Genomic DNA, 27,165 nt, shown 5'->3' with positions numbered 1-27,165 from the left:
AGAAAGTCACTTAATTTTTATAGTTCAAATACAATTTTGTAAAAACGTAAATTTTTAAAGGTATTATCATTGTCAGATTTCAATTAGCATTGCTTTTTTGTTTTTCAAAGATCTTACTTATCTATTCATGAGAGACAGAGAGAGGCAGAGACACAGGCAGAGGGAGAAGCAGGATCCATGCAGGGAGCCTGGTGTGGGACTCAATCCCTGGACCCCAGGATCACATCCTGGGCCGAAGGCAGGCGCTAAACCACTGAGCCACCTAGGGATCACCAGGGTCGCCTTTCAAAAACAATTGCTATAGCCTTGCCTGTGTCTACCACCTGTAGACAAAGCAGACCCTCATATGGGAGATTTAAATATTTGAAAGAGTAAATTAACATTTCCTTTCCCAGTGTTCCCAAGCTAAAATATATGATCACCAAAGATCAAAATCAATCCTTTGCTAGTTATTACCTTTAGCTATCATTTAATAATTGATTATGTATGAATCAACATATTTATATAAAAGTACATAGAGTTTATATAGTACAACTTCTAAACAATAGCACACATCTAAAAGCTGTAGTTTTTAGGTAGTTTAAAAAGGAAATAAAGCCCACCAACCACTGTTAACCCCCTCAGGGATTTACTTCTCAAGGTGTAGCCTGTCAACCAGCAGCATCAACATCACCTGGGAGCTTATTAGATGAAAAACCATCATGCTCCTCCCCAGATCTACTAAATAAGAATCCACAGTTTAATAAGATCCCCAGATGATTTCCTATGCAAATTAAGTTTGAAAATCAGTGAGCCAGAGCACCTCAACTACCATATTTTATTGACATCATTGACTATAAGATGCACAATTATGTTAAAACCACTAAGCACTGCCAATTAACCTAGACTAGGATGCATCTCAGCTGCCACTCAAGTCTGAATTTTAAAGATCTTAAAATGTAAAACAATAAAACCTAGTAGCTTAGTAGAGGCTCTGAGTCTGACAACCAGAGCCTCAGCCTCTGAGAATGCCGTGATCCCATGGAAACTCCCCCAGGCTCAGCCCCCTTCAAGGCCTTGTATGGGCTCAGCTTTCTTTTCAGAAAACAGACATCAGGATCTGATTGCACTCAGGGCAGATAAGCCACCAGGACACACACAGGGCCATTCCCCCCACAATTTAAATTTAGGGGTGAATACAATCTTGGGGTGAGTTATAGTTACTATCCAAGCAATGAGCTTTTGCTTCTGAAATAGTTGGAACTAAGCCCATGACCATTAAAGCAAAATTTCTGCGTGTTTTAATAACAATTTTCAACTAGGTCTCTTAACCTTTATTTCATTTTTAGAGTACTGCTTTCATAGCAGAATTTTTTCCCTTGCCAAATGCTGAAAATTACTGTGTGCAGGTTTACTTGGGTTAATTATCATTTTTGCATGGTAATATTCTTATTGAATATTACCTGAATTCCATATATACTCTTTATATGTTTTTAGGCCATGGTTTATGTAGGATTATTTTACCTTACCCCACAATTTGCTAACTTAAACAGATTTCTACGTATTTATTTACATTTTAACAACTTTTTAATATAATGGGTTATGCCCTGAAGGAAGTAAACTCTTCCTTGGGTATAAATTAGACAGTTGGGGATTTGAGGCATTAAAGAACCATTTGGAGAAACGCGACTTCTGCAACATGAATTTTAATAAGCGCCCCCTAGAAGCAGCTAAGATGTATGGCACCTTTCTAAACTGATTAAATGAACAGAGATGCCTTTAACTGACATCAATCAGAAAACCATTAATCCCAGGAAGAGTGTGCCATGTGATGCTTATAAAAAGAGTGTGCCATGTGATGCTCTCTGAAGCCAGGTGGCTGCAGACTCTTTAATAGAAAAAGGAGATATCACAGACCCCCTAAAAATAGCTTTAAGACACCAGAATTTTATGGCATTTTATATATTTCCCTACCATTTTCTCCTAAACCCAATTTGTAATTGGAGGCTATTCTTGGGAATATATTCAAATTAATTTTTAAAAATTTATTATATATAGACTAACATTGAAAATACCACCACTTACCCCCACCTAACACCCAGGGAAATGCAGCCTTTTTTCACTTCTTAGAACTTTACTTGGTATGTTTAATAAACCCTTTATTTTTATCTTTGAAATGCACCTAACAGGAAGCAATTAAACTTAAAGTGAGATACCTTGAAATGTAGTTTAATAGGGCATATTTTTACATTCGTGTGACTTTTTCTTTAAGTAGTACTTACGATCCTTGAGTAACAACCCTTCTAAATTTGTTCATTTAGTCGCCAAGTCCTCACTGAGTGTCAGATGTGTCTCAGACACGGAGTAGATGCTGGGTTTACAAATATGATTTGCATTGCCTTGGCTAGATCCCAAGAACACATAGCCATAAATATGAATTACAGTGCTTTTCATTAAAAATATGTATTAAAGGACCACCATAAAATGAGCCTATGCTAGATGCTAAGTGAGGATAGAAAAAGAACAAGACTGGATACAGGGGAAACAAACAAGTAAGTAATTAAGTGTTGTTATTCTCCTTCTCCTTCTCACCTTGGGCTTATCTCTATCATAGCATTTACTGCTACCAAAATTGACCAGTGTTGATCACAAAGGGTTTCCCAACAAGATTAAGCCTTTATGCCCTAAGGCATTCATTGTATGTAATAGTGGTAGTTACGATCATCCCTGAGAGAATTGAGAAAACCTTTACTGCGTTTACTATTACTGCATTCTGCGTTCTATGGTTCAGGTGAAGACTCTGGCTAGAAAAAGCTGGGGGGTGATTTTCTCAGTAGGATGAACCGTGGCGCTGGGGCATAGTTAGTGCTCCATAACCCTTCAGTAAATGCATTGTAATTACACTCAAGTGAGATAAGTCCTGTAACAAAGGTTTGTTAACAAAGTCCTGCAACATTCTAAATTAGCACAGTATTTGGGGAGTGGATGAGAAATGTCAAAAAAAAAATTTTTTTCACATGGAGCTAATATTTGAGTTTGGCCCTGAAAGGAAAGTAACGTTTCTCCAAGTGAACAGGATGTGAGATGCAAAGTTGAGACAGAGGAAAAATTGGAGAAAGAGCACAGCTGTAAAAGAATGCATACCATGTTTAAGGGAACTCAGGTCGGTGTGTCTAAGCAAGGGTGCATGGAAGAGAGGCGAATAATAGTGCTGGATAAATATTGAGGGAGATGAGCAATGGATGGCATGATGGCAGGTGTGACTGCTACAGTGGTTGAAAGTTGTGTGTGTCAGAATCACCTGAGAGTTTAGGAAACTGCAGATCCTTGTCCCTCACAGCTTCTGATTTAGCAGTGAGCCAGCATTTTTAGAAACAATTTAGGGTATTACAGATGCAAATGATACAAGGACTTTAACAAAGGTTGCTGTTTGTTACCGACTGCCAGGGAGACTTCTAGAAATATCTATGATAGGGCCAGAATTCAGTAGAAATGAAGGATCAAAAGACCCTAAGCCTCCAGGGGAAAAAAAAAAAAAAAGTACAGCGAATCAAGGGAGAGATGTGAGGGGTTGATCTAGGGAATATCAAACAGTCGAGAGGTACCAGAGGTAAAATCAAGATGACTTGAGTTTTGGAGAAGAAAACAATAAAAAAATATATACGAAAACAAGGAAAATCTGCATATTTCTAACCAAAACAAAGCAATTAAACCAGTTATTATTCTTTAGAGTTAAAAAGAATGAGGGCAAAATTGGTAGGAAGCAAGAGGGAAGGAAGAAAATGAGCAGAATTGCATTCCCAGAATGCAATTTTTCATCATTTGGGCTGTACATATCTAACAATTGACCAGCACATGCGAAGAGTAACCCAGTACATTTTACTCAACCTCTGTGAGCCCTGGGTTTTTCATCTGTTGAGTGAGGAGATTAAGTTTTATGTACTTTATAGTCTTTTACTATAATAAAACTTATGTAAAAGCTAAAACCCTTGCTGTAGAAGTGGTCATCTGTACAAAAGAGAAATATTTTGCATATAAAGCTATCTTAAAATCCTACCCTCAAAAGTTTTCTAGCCAAAGGGCTTCTTACACATCACTCTGAGGGACTTAATTATCCTCAAAAAATAGGAAAGATAAGTTTTTCCCACCACTACCACCTCCCTGATCAAAAATAAAAACAACAGACAAAATACCTCTAAAATCTAAGAAAAACGCGTGGGTTGAAAGAGATTCCTATGTGTTTGCTTAGTTATTTATACTTTCCCCCTTAAGGAAAGGTAGGCAAAGCATCCAGAATCAGACTATTAAGAAACAGGTCAAATGTAAGAAGTCTTTCTCTGCCCAGGCCCTTGAAACCTTTCTGAGGCACCCACCTGCTTTGATGCTCAGAGCCCTGCGTTCTCATTAAGTTTTACAGATTTCCATCAAACAAGCTTCATTGCTTTAAGCCTGTAGCTGGGCCCACAGTCCAGTCATAGGACTATGATCAAAACACTTGATGTAAAAAATTCAAAATACTGAGTATGCTTCTCCTGCTATACATCTCCCTGCGTTCTAGCAAAGGTAGCTGGAGAGCTCTGCATGTAATTGCCTTGTAGCCCATTTTTAAATAATAATTTGATCCTAGGAAAGGGAGGTGCTTGTGAATAGGTGAATAGATCTTAAGAATGATAACATTTGCAATTGGCTTCTAGGGACATTTTTCACTGGAAATTCTTAGCATGGACCAGGGAGATACCAGAGGCCAGCCATGTCTTCTGTTCTTTGAAGAAAGAGTTCTTATACCAACCTATCCCTCCTGGTTCTAAAACTTGACTCCATTAAAGAATGGAAATTAGAGAGAGAGGAGCTATCTCCACAGTTGGTCCTGTGATCATACATGCTAAGCAGTATATAAGTGTGGGAGGAGGCAAAAGAACCAGTGGAAAGATAGATGAGATTCAAAAAATGCTTTCCCTTACTTTGGGTCATTACAATTTGTTTTAACTCATACTCCCTTTTATTCTATTAAGAACTGAAAGTGCATATGAACCTTTGATAATTTTATTAGGAAGAAAAGGGGAGGGAGGGAGGAGAAAGATACAAAAAGAGAGAGTAAAAGAGAAAGAACTTTCTTTTGATAGTCTTCTTAGTGGAAAAAAAGTGTACAATATTCAAAAATAGGAGCGACTATAAGAAGGGGAATCATGTTTTATTTAAAGAAAAAAAATCTAAACAAGAAGCGAACTTTAAAGATGAACAATTAAAACCTTAAATATGGGGGTGGGTCTCTATGGAGCTTGAAAGAAAGAATTGAGACATGATCTAATCTTGCTTTTAGTGGACTTTTCCAGGATGCCCAAATTTGGAAGACATAGGGCAAGGTGTTCATTATCTCTTTCCTGTGCATAAATCTGCGATGCTATATTTTTTGTTTTGGTCCTAAGATCTCATACCCAATATGGTACATGCGTGGTTTTCTGTGTCAATTTGAATTTCTCAAATCTGGATGAAATACAGATCTATTAAGTGTTAGCCCTTCAGATTGCCAGCCTTTTCCATAAAGCCATATAATTTTAAAGAAAATTAAAAAGTTGGGATTGTTTAGTCTCTTCAAAATGGAGAATGACATCTGAGTGGCTCAGGGAGTGATCCCGGCATCCGGGACGGAGTCCCACATCGGGCTCCCTGCATGCAATCTGCTTTTCCCTCTGTCTATGTCTCTGCCTTTCTCTCTCTGTGTCTCTCATGAATAAATAAACAAATCTTTAAAAAAAAAATGAAGAGAGATCTAAAGAGACATGTTTTGGCCACACTGTTAACCATTAGTAGAGCTAGATAGAGAAATAAGTCTTACAATTCCTGCTCCAGACTCTCTTACGATGTAATCCCTCCATTAGGTTCCTTTTCTAGCTCCATGGAAGCAGCAAGAAAAGCAGGTATCAAAGATGTCATAGTTCTATTTGCTAACACTTGGTTTGTGTCTGACTAACCAAGGAGATAAAATGTCCTCAGAGCAAAGGAGCTAAACCTATCATATGCAATAGTACATTTTCGTGGTATTTAAATACACTCTAATCTATAATGTGCATGGCAGGTCTGTCAAACACTGACTAAACTAAAGGGCTTTCTGAATCCACCAGGTCAACACTATACAAACTTATGAAAATCCACTTAAGACGGATTTTAATATACAGTAAAGCTGTCATGAAAAAACTTTAAAAATATGTGGGATTAATTTTAGATTTCATCCTCTTCTCACCGCTCTTCCCATTTCTTAAGCACATTCCAAGATGACCATTTTGGACTTTCTCGAACACCTGACATTCTTAGAATTCCATTGCAGACATCAAGGTCATGGTTTCTGCGAGTTAATCTCACAATCATTTGAGTTCACTCAAGCCTTTGACATCGTGATATCTGACACCATCATCAGGATTTCTGTTGTTCCAGTAGCGTCCTAAAAGCCATGTGTCTAGCATACATGTCAAATCCAATATAATAGTGGAAGGGCAGATCCAAGTGTTAAATTCTCAAATGCCTAAGCATATCAGATCTTTGCAGCACTCTGATTTAATTTACCTATAACTATTTTCTTAGATAATCATCTTGCCCCATAAACAGCAAATGTTGACATCAGAAGAAAGTATAGCAGTGTATATCCTAGTGGTTAGGGAAAAAAAGTGCTAATTATACAAGTGAGGGAACTAAGGCACTGCCAGATTAAGTGACTTTCCCAAGTATTAACATTTTTTTTTGCAAAGATGTGTCCAATAATTTACTTATGCTTGACCCATCCAATAAAACAAGATAATAACCATGTTGACAGAAGTGTCCACAACATTACCTAATACTTCTTTCCCCTGATGTTTCATTTACAAATCAGCTAAGAATGTGAGGAAACAGGTTCCCATTGCCAGTTTTTAAATGTCAGAATCATTTGTGTCATTCTACTCTTTTTATATTCTTACCAGAACTCCATTGATCACATGATTCTACAAGCATCTCTCAAATTAACCTTACTTTTCTTGGCTGCCATCATATGACTAAAAAGTTTCTTGGTGTTAGAGAAAAGTAAACGCTTCACTTATTTCTCTAGAAACTTTACTTCTAAGTCAAGTTGTGAGCTTTGCAGGGTCTATAAAGCATGTCTTTCACATCCATTACTATTCCTTGGCACAGAAATCAGATCTTAGTATGTTACTTAGAAATCCCCCCAACTCACTCAAATTTTCAGTCTCCAGTTATAGCCAAACTGCAGATTATACTGTCTATGCTTGCAACTGTGTAACTATAATTAAGTAATAGAACTCTAATTAAGCAATTATATTATGTGTGTTCTTATCATTTTTAGGGGGGAGAAAAGCAAGTTCATTTTAGTTTGTTGTGGATTTTTTTTTTTTTTTAATGCTTTCCTACAACATGCTATATTTGAATAGTTCTTTCTTCTTTTGGAGTCAGATACATACATCTCTTCTAAATTACTGGTTTTGTTTCTCGTTTAATCTAAAATTCTATCTAGATAAATTACAGTATTAATTTCTTATGTAAGCAGTCTGCTTTCCTCTATTTGGTTTTGCACCACCGCCCTCCATTTTCAGATATACTTTCCTGCATTCCTTCAATTAGGATTACAGTTACTGTGATGCCTGAGACCCACCCTACCAACTGACAAAACAATTATTCACCCTTTCCACCCTGCTTAAAATGCATTAAATTTCTACTCACAACTTGAATTATAATGCATTTTTAGCTTCCCGTAGAAAACATCAAAACATTTCCGACGATTTCCTTTTCATCACGTGCAACTGCTTTGACCCCGATTAGCAGGACATATTTCCTAACCATGTATTTATTCTCTATTCTGATGAAGAAATTACTACTTGGTTGCTGGGATGTTGACTTATATAACTTGCAGTGAAACACGTTTGCTCTGAATTATGTCTTTCTCATTTATCCTTCTCTTAAAACTCCCCTGTCATGTAAGACCCCTATGCTCATGTCTTTGGAAAAACATTGCCAAACAGGTTTTCCTTATTACATCATAATCTTTAATTCAAGAATATTTACTGGGAATGGGGTGCCTGAGTGGCACAATCAGTTAAGGCTCCAACTCTTGGTTTTGGTTCAGGTCATGATCTCAGGGTCAGAAGATGGAACTCCATATCAGGCTCCTATCTCAGCGTGGAGTCTGTTGGAGATTCTCCCTCTGTCCCTCCCCCCACCCTACTCACTCTCTCTCTGTCAAATAAATAAAATAAATATTTTTTAAAGGCTATTTATTGGTTATATTGTGCTCAGCATTATGAGGGATACTTAAAAAAAATTACCCTGAAATAGCTTATCATCAAACCAGGAGGTCAGATTTCACAAAGTAAAATATTTGTTTATTCCTTCAGTATTTAATGACCACTTTCTAAAGGCTCATTTGACTTGGAGACCTGTGGTTTATCCATTTTTAAAAGGTCTAAATCCCACCTTTTAGTGATCTTGCAGTCTAAGACTGAGATGGTTTACTGTATGGATTCTGGAGTAATACTTTCTCAGACTTGATTTTGATGGGAACTTGGGCAAGTAGATCACATTTTCTGTCCTTCTGTTTCCTCTTCACCTCATCTAAAAAGTAGAAATATAAAAGTATAAATAAATAAATAAATAAATAAATAAATAAATAAATAAATAAATAAATATTTGTGAGGTTTAAATGAGATAGTCAATGTACTTTTAAATGAAACAGGAGAGGTAGGAATAAGGGCTGATACGTAGGTGTGTAACTGGCACTGAGGTATGTCATAATACTATTTAATCTTCATAATAAACAAGCAGAGTATTATTCTCTGTGATTTTTTTTAAGGGAGATGATTCAGGAAAGCTAAGTAATTTGCCTGAGGCATCATCCTATTAATAGATTGAATGAAGATTCAAACTAATTCAGTACTATGCTAAAGCTTGTTTCAGGGCAATGGCAGAGAGAGTATTGGATAAAGGTGGGGAAAAATGAGTTTTGCTTTAGACTCATTCATTTATTTGTTCAACAAATTCACATAGAGGATGTATTGAAGCTTTGGGAAAGGGCATGTTCATCAGGTAAGGTAATGAGGAGAGACAGGAAGAGACTCATTTATTTAGCTGCTCAACAAACATTTCTTCAACACTGAGCTGTATTCCAAGTGTGTACTGGCTGCTGAGCAGCAAACAAGAAAACCTATTTTGTAGTGCCTTAAAACCTGCAGAGAGCTTCCTCTGCTGCTATGTAGTGTTCAAGAGAGAGATTAGGAGCCATTCACATGGAAGAGGTATTAAAGCTTTGAGAATGGACATGCCATTCCCAGGAAGGGAATGAAGAGACATGGGGGGACAATGGAACTACCAGAACTTTGAGAAGTATCCATGTTAGGAAATAAGGTCAGGGAGAGAAAAGAGGGGAAGAAAGGGGCCAGAAGGTAAGGGTTGTATCCCCGAGTATATGGCAGTACCTAATGACAGATAAGACCTACAGGAGGGGACAGCTTGAAAGGGGCCCATATGACTGGGGAGGAAGACGTAGACCTTTGGAAATAGATTCTTGGCTGCTACAAGAGATCAGAGAGACTGTAACCCTGCTGACACATCAGTCATAGGTTTAAGGGATTGTGGCATGGGTAGAGAGTTATTTTCATATGAGGACAAAGACCCAGATCAGGCCACGTCCCTCCCCACAGTACACCCTTCCATGTGGCTCTGCTCATTTAGAACTGTGTCCTAGGACATTTTCACAGGCCTCATAAAAACCTGAGGAGTCGTCCAACAGGATTCTTCTTCCAGACAGACCAGGGAAATCCCTACTGCAGTGTCCTGTGTATGGCAAGGCCCCTGAAGGCTGCCAAGCCAGACGGACAGTGGGGCACTCCTCCCAAGGAGAACTGGCAAAGCTCACCATCTGTTCTGCTTGAAACAAAGCTTTTTCTTTGCAATTCTGACCTGCCCAGGGCAGGTAGTTGTGATGAGCTCATTGCCAACTACACAGCATCTCAGTCCAGGCAGAGTGAAGAATAGGACAGTTAATTATCTGTAGTTGGACAAATCTGCATTCCAGTCCTGAGTCTAGTACTGTTGATAAATTGCACAACCTCTTCAAATGTGACTTTTCTGTGTAATGAGAGAGGATAGCAAAATTTTGATGATTTGAAATGGTATATAGCAACATAGAAGCATATAGACGATGTTCCAAAAAAACAGAAGCATATTTAATAGCATGGCTATACAATGAATGACAGTAACAGCTGTTAAAACAGAGAGGGAAGATCTGAGAAACAGTAATGGGGCAACTCTGAAAGAGCAGTTGTCCCATGAACTCAGATGGCAGGAGGCTCAGGAAGAAGTGGCTGGCAAAGAGAGAGAAGTGGTGAATTGTTTTTGTGTTTTTAAGAAAGTTGGCAATGAGCAGAAGGAAAGAGATGGGCTGTTGCTGGAGGAAGCCTAATGCTAAAGGGAAGTTCCTAACTCCTGATCATAACTGTGAAATCAAAACAAACATAAAACTCAGTACTATTCTCACTAAGAATAGATATGTTTTCAAAAAATTAGTTTTCTTACAGGAAATCACTGCAAGAGTTTTAGGGAGCCATTAGGAAAGAGAAATTGAAAATGCTGGAAAGATAATAGCTTCCGTAGTATGTAGTTAATTCTTATTTTACAGCCCGTGTTTACTTTTGCATTCTTTTAGCACTTTGGCCTTCATTTCTCCATGCTGTAGGAGGCAGGAGGAGACCTCTTAAGAAACACAGATAATAATAGCAATGGAAGTTAAAATCATGTTTGAACTCTAAGCCCTCACTTGAGAAAATAGCTGGGATACCCAGCCCCTGGAGTCCTTCTTCCCTATGGCAGACTAGCAAGCGATGTGCATTGTCCGCAGCCTTCCCAATATTACTGGGACCACCATGAATGCTATTCTTTAATCTGTTTCCATGAATCTTTTGTGTGTCTGCCAGGGAGAATTAATCATACTCGCAATCTCAAATGCTGACCTGGCAGTTTTGCTAAGGTGCTTCCCTCAGTTGGAGTAGGGGCAGGGGTCAGGGGTTGGGATGGAGTAGGGTGGGGTGAATCTCTTCTTACTCTGGCCCATAAGTCACAATAAGAGGAATTTGGATCATGCCCCACTCCCTGCAACAACAACAATAACAACAACAATAAATAGTCCAGAGATCAACTGAGAAACCCTCAAAGTCTTATATCTCAAAAAAATTAATCAGAAATCAAATTCCTTCTTACGTTCAAAACTCAGAACATATTTTCTGTCAAACTATATCACAGCCTAAGAAGAGTTCTTTTTTTCTTGGTTAAGTGTTAAACTCAGGACACTAGGGTCTCACCATCACTTCCAAAGTCCTCTTTATATCTTATTCCAGATGTCTACCAGGACCTCATAAAACATACACCCTATGCTTAATTTCCCTAGCACATCAGAATTTCTAACTTGGTCTTGCAAATTGTGTCCCCATTCTGGTATTCCATTAGTGTTTCATTGGTTCCTTCAGAACAAAGGTCCTCCTTTATTTCTTCTAGAATCCATCCTAGCCCTTGAAGAGTCTTCTGGACATAGGCACAGAATAATGGACTGCTGGATAAATGAACAAGTGAATTGGATCCAGAGCATTACAGACAGCTTAGCCCCAAGAAGTATGAGAATCTTCCCTACTGTCAAGACAGGGTGGAAAGAAGGGAGAGGAAGACCCTTCCTGGTGAAGGGGTGGAGGGAAGGGAAATGAGAAAACCCCAGGTTTAGCACTTTTCGTTTTTTTGGGGTTTTTTTTTAGGATTCAGGTAGGGCTAGACTAATAGAATTAAAAAACCCTAAACGCAAGCATGAATCGCTTTGCAGTGATTAAATGATACGCAGCCCATTTATCCTATTTCTGTGAGTTTGTAGGAAGAGACCTGCTTCAGCCCCATTTCTCCAGCCGCAGCTCTGCATAAGAAGGCTTTCCTTTTTGGCTTAATGAAACTCTTTTAGCAAAGCACACATTACCATATCCAATAGAGTTATCAGGATGCCTTTCTCCATGTTTAATGATCTGGAGCAAATGGTCCGTTCTATGACTCTCCCACACAGATGCCTACAGGTGTTGAAGACTGTCAGGCAGTTCTAATGTGTATTTTTATTTTTGAGGACAAAGAAACTTACAGATCGATACATGATTAAAGTTTCAGTTTACATAGATATGACCCTATATCCTGATCTACTTTAATATTAAATATGTAATACAAAATCAAGGAAGTTTAAACTTATTTTTGAAAGATTTTATTTATTTATTTATTTATTTATTTATTCATAAGAGACACAAAGAGAGGCTCAGAGACCTAGGCAGAGGGAGAAGCAGGCTCCCTGCAGGGAGCCTGGTGCAGGACTCACTCCCAGGACCCCAGAATCATGACCTGAGCCAAAGGCAGACACTCAACCACTGAGCCACCCAGGTGCCCCTAAACATTTTTATAAATGCAAATATAATTACTCAGCTTGGAAATATCTTTAGCTATGATACATAGTCAATTATGTTGTTGTTTCAGATTGATAATTTTAAAGGAATGGATAACTATTTATCAATGATACATAGTCAATTATGTTGTTGTTTCAGATTGATAATTTTAAAGGAATGGATAACTATTTATCAATAAGTTTCCTTTTTACAATTTTCACCTTTTTTTAAATACCTTTCTGTGGGCGGGATGCCAAGGGGATCACTGTCAGACAACTTAAAGGGTATGATAATACCTACTTTTCTTTCCCCCCCCCTACTTTTCTTTAATGCTTTTAACATATGTTTCATCCAATAACTCGTTTTAAACAGCCTAGATGGGCTGGATATAAGAATAACTATCACTTGCCATTTAAAACATTTCTTGTCTCTAAAGCATGGCCAAAACATGAAGATGTTTCTAAATAAGTCAAGAGAATTTTGGTTGCTTTCCTCTCTGCAAGCAACAAATAAAATTGCATTTTGCTCTTAATACACAAAATCTGTTCTGTTAGAACCACTGATCAGGGGGATCAGATCTACCCCCAAAGAAAAACATTGTATTTGGGTCTATTTGATCATAAAATGTTTTCCTTTCCCCCATCTAAATCTTTTTATTTTGTGAGTTGTGGTTTTTAAAATTGACAGTATTTAAGACAAACGTTGAGTGTCTTGCCATATTTTTTATGCTGCACAAGTTGTGTCATTTTCAAGATTAGGAAAATATGGGAGAAATGTACTTATTAATCCAGTGCCCTGTAAGTACATCATACTAGGCTCCACTGGGGCTAGATGACATGGGCTCTGGGGGCTCTTGTCCAATCCCCTTGTCAGTGCAGAATTACTAAGGCAGAAGGGGACTGATTGGGATAAGAAAATGTATTTTAAACATTTCCTATGTATTCACATGAAATGGATCACCTTAGTTATTCTATCACTGTGATTGTTCACCTGATCGTGCTTAAGTTGATAAGATTCACAAGAAATAACACTTGATCTTTTAAACTGATGATTCCGTTTAGATGAACTGCACAAACATTCTGCTCTTGGAGAATTTCATTTTGAAGTGACTGAGGATAGGGCATCCAGGTGGAGGGGGAGGAGAAGAATGTGCTCATTTGGCCCAGGCCATGGGCTGTTTAGGACTGGCAATTATTATTGATCACTACATTGATTTTGGCCCATTTGGCTAGGATGCCTTCCTAAATAAAGTGCTCTAAGAAAGTGCTCTGCTTCCCGATCTTCATGACAAGCTTCCCGCCATTGTGTTTCGATGCCAGTTTTGTCCTCTGCACTTGGATAAATTGGTTTTCCCCCAAGATTTTGTTTTAAATCCTTGTGAGACCATGCATATGCCACACACAGGTGTTCCTCACTATGAGCATCCTTTCCATTGAACTAGGTGCCTTAAAGAAAAACAAACATCAAACGGGTCAAGCTCACCACAACGGATTATGCAGTCTTTATAGGTGGACAGTGTCCATGGTCTGAAGCCTATAATCCTCTCTGCCCTGGTTATAGAGAAAATCTAAAGGAGTCTTGGCTGTCTTCTTGCCCTTTGCTCCTTGAACCAAGAGCAAGCTCTCTTTCCAAAGTTGTCTCTTCTAATTCTGTTGCCATTACAAGCCCAAAGAATCCCCCTGTGTTGTTACTTTGGAACCTCTGTCTCTCCTCACAGATGCTTTCTCAGCTCATCTACTTGCTACCTAAGTGCATGAAAATGCATGACCAATTACTCTCTTCCTTCTGGGGTGCACAGACTGTAGCAGGTGCCAGTTTCTGTGCTGGATTGATGGCTTGCATCATTATGAAGCCTGTCTGTATGTTTCTAGTGTCATTTGCCCTTGCAAACTCTGGAAGTTGACTAATGGGGTTTTAAATCAGGCTTTAATACTTACTATTTGTGTAACTTGAACAAGTTTCTTTACTTCATCTGCAAATACAGTTAATAAGAGTTATCATAGCCGCTAGCAGACAGGGCTTCTGGTAAGGATTAAATGAGATGCTGCCTTCAGAGTCTAGCACAGTGATGGGCACAGACTAAGTTATCCCTAAGCAGTAGATTTTATTTTTATCCCTTCCTTCATTAATGTGTTCTTGGAGTTTGCTGCCAGGGGCATGGCTGGAAAGGATTTGGGCTTGCTTAACCAAGGTAGAAATTTGGATCCAGCACAATAACTGTTTGAGATCCACACAAAGGGTTTTAGAAGCCTCAGACATGTAGTTATTCTGTGGAAATGGAGCTTAATAGCCAAGGGAAAGAAGCCAAGCCTGAATCTTCACTGAAGGGTGCTTGACTCCTACTTAACATGCAGATTGGGGCACACTTCCCCGCTTAGCTTTGGTGCATCTGCTGAGGGATGAGAAAGATGCATTCTCCCGCCTGACAGGCACCCTCCTCCCCAGCCCACAGAGACCTTGCTGTAGTCAGCCCCTTTGGGAAGAACCGTTGAGTGTAAGAGAGAATCAGAAGAGCAGGGACAGAAACTGGAATAAGATTTGGTGAAAGACACATCAAGGAGCAAAGAATCATAGGCATCGTGATGATTAAAATCAGATAACCCAGAACTTCCCTAGACCTGGACCTACATTTCTTGTGTCACTGTCATCTTTTGTCCTAGTTTTCCGCCTTTCTGCAGATCATCATCCGTCCTTCATTAAAGGCCTGACTATATATATATATATATATATATATATGATAGAACCTTCCTTGACTGTCCTATTTATGGAAAGAGAGACAGCTCCAGACTCTATACTAAACAGCCCTTCTTACTTTATGTATCTATTCTTTTCCCTTTATACTCTCATCACGCATTTATTATGTCCCCACTTTATACAAGAAATCAAGCTTAGAACCAGAGATAAAATGTTCAACAAACTTCAGTTTCTGACCTCAAAGAGCTGGCTCTACATAATGTCGTCTCCTCACCAGACTGTTAGCTGACCTGCTGAAATGCTGTGGCCTCTTTCTCTGCTCTTTTCAGCACACTGATCCCTAGTATTTGTACATATTTTGTCATCCATCATCTCAGAACTGTTTACCCAAAACAGAGGACTCAGTGGAGAAGACCATGTTTGGTACAGAACATTCTCTATTCTGGAGAGGGAGTTGGAGTATTTAGAGAATTTAGTGAGACAATTGCTGAAAGTGTTTGGTGAGCTAATGCTAGTTGACCAAGGGAATGCCAGAGAATGTCCCATGCTGTCACTGGCGAGGAATGTAAAAGTATTCAGATTACAGAGAAAGTTGTGTATACTAGTAGAATAGTCTGGATTGTTCCATAGATACAATGGCATTGCAGAAAATAGTTCATAGGCGATATTATGAAGAACCAGTGCTTAATAGAGCCATGAAACAGAACATGTATTATTGTACAAGCACATTATATGACCACAGCAGCATAAAATTCAAGGTTTTGAAAAAGCAAATGCAATCTTGACAAAATCTTCAGTTGAGAATGTATCTAATGCCTCTGATTTAAAGCTGCCTGTAACTAATGTTAAAAAATGAATACAAAAAAGCTATCTAAAAATGTATTTATAATATCGTACAGTTACAAGGGGCTCCAAAGCTTACAATGTGTTTTCATTTATTTCACTGTGCTTAATACTTGAGCAACAATGAACTTTATTCAGCATTGGCACATAACAGGTACCCCATACATGCATTTAAACATTTGTGTAGCCATTCATTCCATTCAAGTATTTATGAATAAATTGTGATGTGCCAGGATACTGTGGGTGTGACAGTGAATAAAACTGAATGGTTTCTGACTCTCCTTAGTGTTTATAGTCTAATAGGTGAGATGCATGCCTAGAAAGCCAACAAGTTAGATCCCTGCCTATTTTTAGAAAAGATAGAATTAATTTTTAATTAATCTGAGAGAGTTAAGAGAGATAATAGGTAGCAAAGTAAACTTAGAAGAGCTAGTAAGTAAAGGAGAACAGTTTAAAATGAAGACATTGTGTCTGAAGGATGGCACGCTTTCACCATTGCACACCAGTCCAGGAGCGAGTGAGCAAGTCTCCCGGCAAGCCGGCCAGGGCTCCTACAGCATGTCTCCCACATGGTCCCATCCACATGCACACTATGCATATTCTGCACACTTCCCTTTAAAACATGGTTTCATGAGATTCAGATTCTTTGAGTCCTTTCTGTGAAAGACCCAATATCATAGTTATTATTTGAGTTTAACAATGTTATTGTTATTATTTGATACTGATCCATATGGCTCTAATTCTGTTTTTCTATAGCACTGCATAGTGAGACATGAGGAATGTGTAAAAGAGCAGCCTCCTCATGTGCCTGTTGGTTTTTCAAAAAAAAAAGAAAAAAGAAAGAAAGAAAGAAAGAAAAAGAGTTTCTTGATTTCATGTTGCCATATTTGAAATTTTAACTCTCCTAGAGCATGGTCTAGGATAACAGAACTGTATTTATGGTGTGGATAGGTGAAGTGAGGGAGCAGGCAACATGATATGCTCAGCTTCCAGAAGGTTTGTTTGTAGGGAATTTTGCTTACAGGTGAAAGGTCTAACTTTTATTGAGTGCCAAAAACATAACAAGCATTGGAGGGAGAGATAACTTTTACTAGAATAATCACTATAATACTTTATTTTATTTATACTTATTTAATACTAATACCATCTTATGGTACTTGGCATTGATAACTTTGAGAAGGACAACCACATATCATAAGACTCTCCCAAGCCTTAGTTGTTTGCATACCATCTTTATAGCTTGCTTATATTGTTATTTGCCTAGTATTTTACAATTAAACTTAATTTACTTTTGAAATTAATCTCACGCTAACTGATATTATCCATAAAATTACAACTTTGATATGCTAGTTACACTTTTTTTTTTCTTTCAAGTACACATTAAAATAAATATAACTGGGAAATTAAATGCAGTTTTGAGCCACCTAGCATCATCCCACACATCCCTCTGGTATGAGTCCCAATCTTCGAAGTTAAAAGGCAAATTTGTGAAATAGTTAAAACAGGGAATGTTATGCTCATGTCAGCAGTGAGGCAGGTGTGGCTCAAAGGAGCCAAGACATTTTTGTAGTGCAACCCCATCTTTGTAGCCAGAGATGGAGAGATTATATCTCACCTGAGGTCAGGAAGCTGGATGGAGACAAAATTGGCCCTGGAACTCAGATTGCAGATCTCACTGTTGTAAATTGATTCAACACTCTCTCTAATTTTGTTAATAAGTTCCTTCTCCTAATGCAGAGCAGAAGCAATTTATTGGTACCCCTTGCAAGTATAATAATGATATTTATAGGGATGCCTGGGTGGCTTAGTGGTTGAGTATCTGCCTTTGGTTCAGGGCATGATCCTGGAGTCCCAGGATCAAGTCCCACGTCGGGCTCCCTGCATGGAGCCTGCTTCTCCCTCTGCCCATGTCTCTGCCTTTCTCTTTCTCTGTGTCTCTCATGAAAAATAAATAAAATCTTTAAAAAATAATGATATTTCTAAATATTTGCTTTTCAAGCATAAGCCAGGACTCCAAAGTATATTTTCAGAAAGCTGATTACCATAAGAGGTGATTTATATTAAATATATTAATACATCTTTGACATTTTATTAAGTATCTACTTATTCCTCTAAATATGCAAGTTGTTTTCATTAATTGTTAGGGCCAGCTTCTCTGTGTGCCAACACCTTCCAACTAGGGAAATGGTAGTAAAACAGATATTAGAACTCTCACTTTCACTGGAGTGGAAAGAATTTGAGGTTAAAACGAAATAACTTTCAGTAGGAAAGTGCTATGGGATCCCTAAGTAATGTTTCCTATTCCTTTGTGAGAGCCTTTTAAGTTAGGCCATAACTGATTTTTTTGTATTGAATAGGCTTTGACAAATATATTCATCTGTCCAAAAAATTCAAATATGTGCATACTATGTATCAGACACTTTTAGGTGGGAAATATAGTAGTGAATAAAGGAAAAAAGAATCTACCTTTGTGTGGAGCTTATATTGTACTGGAGGGACACAGACACTAAACAGATTTTAAAAACAAATAATCCCTGAATGGTGTGTGTTTTTGAGAAAAATCAAGTAAGATGTCACTGGGCAGGAGAGGAGGAAAATAGCAATTGCACATAAGATGGTCACAGAATTTTTAGAATGAGAAGTTCACAAGAGACCAAATCCTGAAGAAGGTAAATGAGTGATTCCCTGTGCCTCCACTGAGGAAGAACCTTCTGAGAGGAATGAAGAGTAAGTAAGTGCAAACACTCTGAGGGATGAACAGATCTGGGGGTGTTCCAGAAACAGCAAAAAAGGCCAGTCTGGCTGGAGCAACGTGAGTGAGAGGAGATGGATCAGAGAGGTAAGGGTGGGGGTCAGTTGAAGAAGGACCTTGGCTGCTTGCCCTCAAATAGCACACATGTCACCAGCCCATTTTCTGCAGTGAAAGCAAATCTGTGTGGCTCTGCTCTCAGTAGGCATTTAGAAATTGTTGTTGCCTTCCAGAATGCCTGGGTGAATGCCACCAAATAGGAGCGATTGACCCCTTTCAGGAGACTGGCACTTTACCGGGTTAACACTTAAATCATTTTACTAAAAGACGGGTCATGTTAATCACTAACTGTAGCATAAATGAACCATGTGAGTGACTACGGTGATTCTCTGGACTGATTTCCATCAACGGCCAGCTGACGCAGTGATTGAGAAAGAAAATCATTCACGGAGTCAGTAGAAATTTCTCTATACTTTTGATAATTTTCATTGAAAAAAACCAGAAACTTCTATTTATAAAGAACACTGGCAATGCCAGGTCCTGGTTAATGTGCTTCACACTGATTTTTTAAATATTTAAACTTCACTTATAGTCCCATTGGATAGTTTATTATTATTATTATTATTATTATTGTTGTTGTTGTTGTTGTTGTTAAAAATGAAAACATATAGCAAAATTTATCATTTTAACCGTTTTTAAGTTTACAGTTCAGTAAAGTATATTCACATTGTTTTTAAGTTTACAGTTCAGTAAAGTATATTCACATTGTTGTGAAACAGATCTCCAGAACTTTTTCATCTTACAAAACTTAAAGTTTGCATTCCTAAACAACTCTGAATTTCCCCCTCCTCAGCCCCTGGTAGCCACCACCGTGCTTTCTGTTTCCAGAAGTTTACTTTTTTAGATAGCTTGTGTAAATGGAATCATACTTTATTTGCTATTTGTGACTGGCTTATTTCAATTAGGGACAGTTTGATTGTTTTGTTTTTAATTGTAGTCTTATACCCAAAGAAACTAAGGCTTAGAGAGTTAACTTGCTTACAACCATCCATTTACTAAGTGGCACTGAGAACTTGGTTCTATATCTGATATGGCATCCATGCGCTTCACTACTATCCCACTATTTCTCAAACTGGAATGCTCAGAATGCGTGGAGGGAGGGTGATGTATATAAATTTATTCTTGGGGATCTTTGTGGGTTTTTTTTTCTTTTAAAGTTTGCACATTAAGCGAGTTTGAGAAACAAAGAGCAGAGCTGAAGTGACTGAATCTGTGCCTTTACACCAGACCCAAGAATGTTCCAGACATCCTCACTTATTACTTTAGTTTGACACATTGACCTTTTCATTTGTATATGGTGCCGACATTCAGAACTTTCTTTCATAGTTCCACCACATTCACATAGGTATACTACAGTTGAAGCATTTTATGTAACCAACCAAACTACAATGACATTATTGATACTGACCATGTACTTACCAAGATGGCCCATTTATTTTGGTTTTCCAACCTTATGTCAAAGAAAGCCCTTTATCCAATAGAGGGAAATTTTGTCTTTCTTGCTCCACCACCTGCATATTTCCAAGTCATTTGATGTTGAAATAAGAATAGTTCATCATATTCATCTTTTCTGCCAATAGCTGCCCATTTGTTCCTTACTTTTTTTTTTTTTTTTCAGAAAGACAGCTAAGATAATTTTAAAATTGTTAAACATAAAAGAGAAATTTTGGATGGTTGGTGGGAAATAAATAGAACATTTACAGTGACCACATTTTCCAAACCAACAAAACCAGGACAGACGGGCTGACGAATACAAGTGTATTTATGGGGTACGTGGAAGAGACTATTTGATCAAGACTGACCTAGAAATGTAGGAACATATGGTCATCCAAACAACTTGGTATTTTCCCTTTTTAGCATATTGAGTTTAAAAGATAATTGTTGGCTTGCCTTGAACAAAAGTAGAACTTTCTTAGTGCAGCAGGTCTTTGAAGCCATTAATTTGGGGAATGGATGGGGAAGTTTTTTCTATGCAGACTCCATCCAACACATAACTTCTCACTTTCCTCGCTTTTGTGGCCAAAAGTTGAAATCAGACATTTTCAAGAACATATTAGTACAGTGCACTGGGTAGACTTTTCCTTTCCATATACTTAAGAGAAGGAAAGGAGAACTACAATTATGTCAATTCCATGGGTTTCATTCAACAAGCATTACTGGGCTCCAGCCGTCATTGGTTACTTGAGATCAAGATAAGGAGCAGGAAATCAGAGACCTAAAGCATACAGAGTACAATGAGAGAGATACTGATGATAATTTTAATGTAATATTTTGTGTATCATTATCTTAGTTTTTACATAACACTTGACAATTGGAGATTCACGAGACTGGAACATCTGTTCTGGATCTTAAAGTTTAAAATTTTATCTTGTGGGAAAATAATTTCTAAATTCTGTAAACCTTGAACATAATATACTCATTACAATATTTGGTATGTAGGAGGTGTCAATAAATTTTGGCTATTGACTCAGCCTTTTCACATTTGATGACTATTACTATATGCCAGGTGTTGTGCTAGGTGGTAAGATACAAGAGTTAACATGATGTAGTCTCTGATTTCAGTAAATATGCATTTATCGTAGAAATGGGCAGACAAGGAAGCAATTGAGGTACTCCATTTTAAGTCTATGTTAGGAGCAAACCCTTGCTACTAAGAGAGACCCAGTGGGCAGTGTAGAGAAGGCTTCTCAGCCTTTGATATACAAGTGAGTTTTAAAAGCTAAGTTAACAAGTTAAAAGGTTGGGGATGAGGATGGACAGTGAAATGTATCAAATGAATAAACAGTGGGGAAAAAAAAAAAACGTGGGCTCAGAGAAAAAGGAGAGATGAAAGAAATTAAGGGAGTGATTCAATATGTACAAAAATATGCATTTCTTAGGGAAAGAACCAAAGTTTGTACTGATTGGACCATAGGGTTTCTGAAAGTGAGTGACAGGTGATGAAGTTAGGAGGCTACATGGGTTCAGTTATGATGGCCACTGTGGCGACTAAGCCAATTTGAACCCATAGGATTCAAGTTGGGATACTCAAAGTTACTGGAGGTGTTCCTGAGGAAGTACTTATATAAGTATTTTAGACATAAAGGCAACCCTAAAAATATAATATATTTTTATTTTTTTCTTATCAGAGCCCAAAGTGTGATCTGAGAACTATTTAGACTGTTTGTATGTTAACTTTACTAGTGGCATTCCCCTTCTCTCTTTCCTTTTTGCTATCTTTATTTTATCCTATTTTATCTTTTCTTCCATCTGCTATGTAATTATTTTTATAGCCTATTTTTAGGGTCAGAATTTGTTAGCTATATATAAAACCAATATTTAAACCAAATTTGCAATTTATATTGAGAAATCCGTTAGCTTTGTAGCTGAAAAAACTTTTTGAAGATCAGACAAAATGTCCTGGATATTAACAATATTGAATTACTGTGATCTATATTGTATGTTGCCAAATAGAATCTTATTCATTTATGGTTGTTTTTATCAGAAAAGCCACCTCTCCATAATGATATACTAGAATGAAATTTCAGTATGTTCACAGCATTTTTTTCCCCTTAAGATGTCATTGCCCACCATGGCCTAAGCCATGTTTCAAAGTGTGTCTAGTTTATAATACCTGTAATACTTGGTTCATAGTCTTGGGTCTGCCTCTAAATAACTGTATGTTCTTGGGTAAATCAGTACTATGTTCCAGCTCTTAAATATAACCCAGTTTGTTTTCACCATTCTTAGACGAATGCCTTATTGCCCAGGACAGGCATCTGCACACTCTGTCCTCGGCACACTCAAGAGAACTCGAGAGGCTCTTGCAATCGTTTTTTCCTCACAGTCATGACATTCTCACTTGTGATTTCCCCCAAATGCTATTTAATGTTAAACCCACTTCTCTTTATTGGTTCCCTTTGCAGCTAAAAAGATTATCACATAAAATTCTTGAGAACTTAGCACATATTTTTTCTGTTGTAAACAATAATTAAATTCAACCCTTTAGTTTTCTTTTATTGAGCTACAAATCTGTCCTTCATATCGCTTGCATATCTGATGGCAAGATGAAATATAGCCACTTTTAATTTCTCTGATTTTTAAAGAGGTGAATATGTTATCCGTAAAACTGGGAGTAGTAATATGAGTACTGATTATTATTTGGACTAGTTATTAACAAGACTTTAGCATGCACAGGTAAAATATGCTGCTATGTTCAACTGAAAATTGTAGGTCAAGTAAACATATGTCCATCAACCATTTTTATTTTTTAAATTTAAATTCAATTAATTGGATCCCTGGGTGGCTTAGCGGTTTGGCGCCTGCCTTTGGCCCAGGGCGCGATCCTGGGGGCCCGGGATCAAATCCCACGTCGGGCTCCCGGTGTATGGAGCCTGCTTCTCCCTTTGCCTATGTCTCTGCCTCTCTCTCTCTCTCTGTGTGTGTGACTATCATAAATAAAAAAATTAATTAATTAATTAAATTAATTAACATATAGTGTATTACTAGTTTCAGAGGTAGTGGTCAGTGATTCATCAATCTTACGTAACACCCAGCGCTCATTACATCATGTGGCCTCCTTACATCATGTGGCCTCCTTAACGTCCATCACCCAGTGGCCCCATCCCCCCACACCGCCACCCCTCCAGCTACCCTCTGTTTGTTTCCTATGATTAAGAGTCTCTTATGGTTTATCTCTCTCTCTCTGATTTCATCTTGTTTTATTTTTCCCTCCCTTCCCCTGTGATCCTCTGTTTTGTTTCTGAAATTTCACATATGAGTGAAACCATGTGATAATTATCTTTCTCTAATTGACTTATTTCACTTGGTATAATACCCTCTACTTCCATCCATGTCATTGCAAATGGCAAGATTTCTATTTTTGATAGCTGAATAATATTCCACTGTATATATAGACCACATCTTCTTTATCCATTCATCTGTCAATAAACATCTGGACTCTTTCCATCGTTGGCTATTGTGGACATCATTGCCGTAAACTTTGGGATGCAGGTGCCCCTTCGGATCATTACATTTGCGTCTTTGGGGTAAATACCTAGTAGTGCAATTGCTGGGTCGTAGGGTAGCTCTATTTTCAACTTTTTGAGAAATCTCCATACTGTTTTCCCGAGTGGCCCTCACAGTTTGCATTCCCACCAACAGTGTAAGAGGGTTGCCCCTTCACTGCATCCTCAGCAAAATCTGTCCTTTCCTGACTTACTAATTTTAGCCATTCTGACAGGTGTCAGGTGGTATCTCATTGTGGTTTTGATTTGTATTTCCCTGATGCCAAATGATCTTAAATATATTTTCCATGTGTTCATTGGCCATTTGTGTGTCTTATTTGGAGAAAGGTCTGTTCATGTCTCCTACCCACTCCTTGATTGGATTGTTTGTTTTTTGGGTGTTGAGTTTGATAAATTCTTTGTAGATTTTTGGATACTAGCCCTTTTTCTGATAGGACATTTGTAAATATCTTCTCCCATTCTGTCGTTTCTCTCTTGGTTTTGTTGGCTATTTCCCTTGCTGTGCAAAATCTTTTTATCTTGATGAAGTCCCAATAGTTCATTTTTGCCTTTGTTTTCCTTGCCTTTGGAGATGTCTGACATGTCTAGCAAGAAGTTGCTATAGCAGGTCATAGAGGGTGCTGCCTGTGTTCTTCTTTAGGATTTTGATGGATTCCCACCTCACATTTAGATCTTTCATCCTTTGTGAGTCTATTTTTATGTATGGTATAAGAAAATGGTCCAGTTTCATTCTTCTGCATGTGGCTGTCCAATTTTCCCAACACCGTTTGTTGAAGAGACTGTCTTTTTTTCATTGGATATTCTTTCCTGCTTTGTCAAGATTAGTTGACCATAGAGTTAAAGGCCCATTTCTGGGTTCTCTATTCTGTTCCATTGATCTATGTTTGTTTTTGTGCCAGTTCTATATATCTTGGTGATTACACCTTTGTAATATAACTTGAAGTTGGGAATTGTGATGCCACCAGCTTTGGTTTTCTTTTACAACATTCCTTTGGCTATTGGGGTCTTTTCTGGCTCCATACAAATTTTGATTATTTGTTCCAGCTTTGTGAAAAAAGTTGATGGGATTTTGATAGGGATTGCACTGAATGTATAGATTGGTCTAGGTAGCATAGACATTTTAACAATATTTGTTCTTCCGATCCATGAGCATGTAACATTTTTCCATTTCTTTATGTCTTCCTCATTTTTTTTTTTCACAAATGTTCTCTGGTTTTCAGAGTACAGATACTTTGCCTCTTTGGTTAGGTTTGTTCCTAGGTATCTTATGTTTTTTGGTGCAATTGTAAATGGGATCAATTCCCTAGTTTCTCTTTCTTCTGTCTCATTGTTACTGCATAGGAATGCAATTAATTTCTGTGCATTGATTTTATATCCTGCCACATTGCTGAATTCTTGTATGAGTTCTAGCAATTTTGGGGTGGAGTCTTTGGGTTTTCTGCATAGAATATCATGTCCTCTATGAAGAGTAAGAGTTGGACTTCTTTGCTGATTTGGGTGCCTTTTATTTCTTTTTGTAGTCTGTGGAAGCTAAGGCTTCTAGTACTATGTTGAACAACAGTGGGGATAGTGGACATCCCTATCATGTTCCTGACCTTAGGGGGAAAGCACTCAGTTTTTCCCCACTGAGAATGATATTCACTGTGGGCTTTTTTACATGGCTTTTATGATATGGATGTATGTCCCCTCTATCCCTATACTGTGAGAAGAACCAAACATTTTCTAAAGCCATGAATCAATCCTTCCATTAAATATTCTTTTAAATGCTTACTGTGTGCCAGCCACATAGTAAGATTCAAGTAGCATGACCATTTCTCAAAACAGACAAAAATTACTACCTTTATACAACACCTACTCTTAAATTTTTGTGTTTCTGTTTTATAGATGTCAAATATATATGGGAAGGCTAAACCTCAATTCCCAAATCCCTAATTCTGTTGATTTGTTTCTACATATAATATTCTCCTCCAAAATTTTTATTTAAATGAAAGAATTGCTACATTTTCAAGATTTTATGACCCTCAACTAAGGTAATTTTGTTACGTGTATGGCCACATTCTAAGACTTTTCTTGAGACTTCATTAAGTTACATTTAATTCTTTGTCATTATTTTCATTAATAAATATTTGGGCCCAGTAGTGTTCTAGATGGTGTAGGAGATGGGGCATATGTCATTTATCTCAGTACTCTGTAGCTGTCTCTTCCAGCATCTAATGGAGAAATTGGTGAGTCAATTTTCTTGTAAATTGTTTCTCTAAGTTTTATTTCTAGGAAAAAAATACAGTTCTCCAAGTCAATCAAGTAACCCTAAAAATAATTATATTCTCAGGCCATAATTAATTACCACCAATATGCTGAATTAATGTAAGATCATTTTGAAATTCTCTTATTTTCTAAACATATCAAAGGAGAATTCCTGTGACTACCTTAGTACATCGGTATGGGTTTGGAGCATTTATAGGAAGAATGGATGCTATCTATCCATAAACAATAGAACCAAAATTAAAAATTAGACCCAACCCAGTACTTTAGGGAATTTTTATCTCTCAATTTATAATTTGCAGGTCTGTTTTGGAAATCTCCTTTTCTTCTTTCAAAAATATGTGCATGGGTTTTCTTCTGGAAATATTAAACTTAGGCACAATTCATTTCTATTAAGTATTTATTGAATATTTATTACCTACAATTAGGTAGTCTAAAACCTACAGGGGCCATAAAGAAGAATAAGACCTATTTTCAAAACTCATGGGAAAACATTTCAAGAGGGGAAATAAAGCAAATAACTTGGAGTAGAAAACACCCTTTCTGCATTGAAATATTCGTAGTAAAAAGCCACTATCAGAAAATGCAACCCTCTCATGATAACTTTGGTGACACTGCCATCTTTTCTATGTGGATCTCAGGGAAGGATGCACTTGACATTCGAACTCTTTCCAGTGGTGGGATTGTTTGTGCTCACCTGATCATATTTTCCCATTAGCTTCTTCTTCATAGTGCGTGCTCATTTGTAGGGTAACTCAGGCAAATCTGGTTGCTTTCAGGTTTGTGGAGTTCCCAGCTCACTCTCCCCATCCTCTCACTCCAAATTAGGTCGAGGCTCTTTGTGACTTTGTGGTCTCTCTCTGAGTCTAATATAGGCCCTCCCTATTTAGCAATGCCACCCTCACAGCATAAAATATAAAATGAAATCAGTGCCACCCCAGACTTCTCAGTCACCGAAGACAGTAGCTAAGAATCAGTTTTCCTCCCAGCTCTTTAAACTGAGTGGCAGCTGCATTGCAGTAGAAGCTAATACGAAACTAGGCATTTTATTTTACTCACAATTTGATGAGGAGGGTTTATGTTGTGATTAGCATCACTTGACTTCAATATAAAATATTAATTTTTTGAATAA

General features: G+C 37.7%; 1 protein-coding gene and 1 long non-coding RNA gene across 26 annotated transcripts in view; one reads left to right on the top strand and one right to left on the bottom strand.

The window, feature by feature from the left end:
* The window catches only part of NRXN1 (neurexin 1), a 1,110,252-nt gene that overhangs the window by 422,188 nt on the left and 660,899 nt on the right, over positions 1-27,165 (top strand). The gene's annotated exons all lie outside the window — the stretch shown is intronic.
* Positions 1-27,165, bottom strand: part of LOC144324124 (uncharacterized) — an 86,851-nt gene that overhangs the window by 9,954 nt on the left and 49,732 nt on the right. For all 4 annotated transcript variants that reach the window (XR_013389536.1, XR_013389534.1, XR_013389535.1 and 1 more), the window contains one exon: positions 8,437-8,574. This is a non-coding gene — a long non-coding RNA (uncharacterized LOC144324124). The remainder of the gene's footprint in view (positions 1-8,436; positions 8,575-27,165) is intronic.

The sequence above is a fragment of the Canis aureus genome, chromosome 11, assembly GCF_053574225.1.
Source record: "Canis aureus isolate CA01 chromosome 11, VMU_Caureus_v.1.0, whole genome shotgun sequence".
NCBI classification, from domain to species: Eukaryota; Metazoa; Chordata; class Mammalia; order Carnivora; family Canidae; genus Canis; species Canis aureus.
The sequence above is the reverse complement of the archived record's forward strand: the minus strand, read 5'-3'. Positions and strand labels throughout refer to the sequence as shown.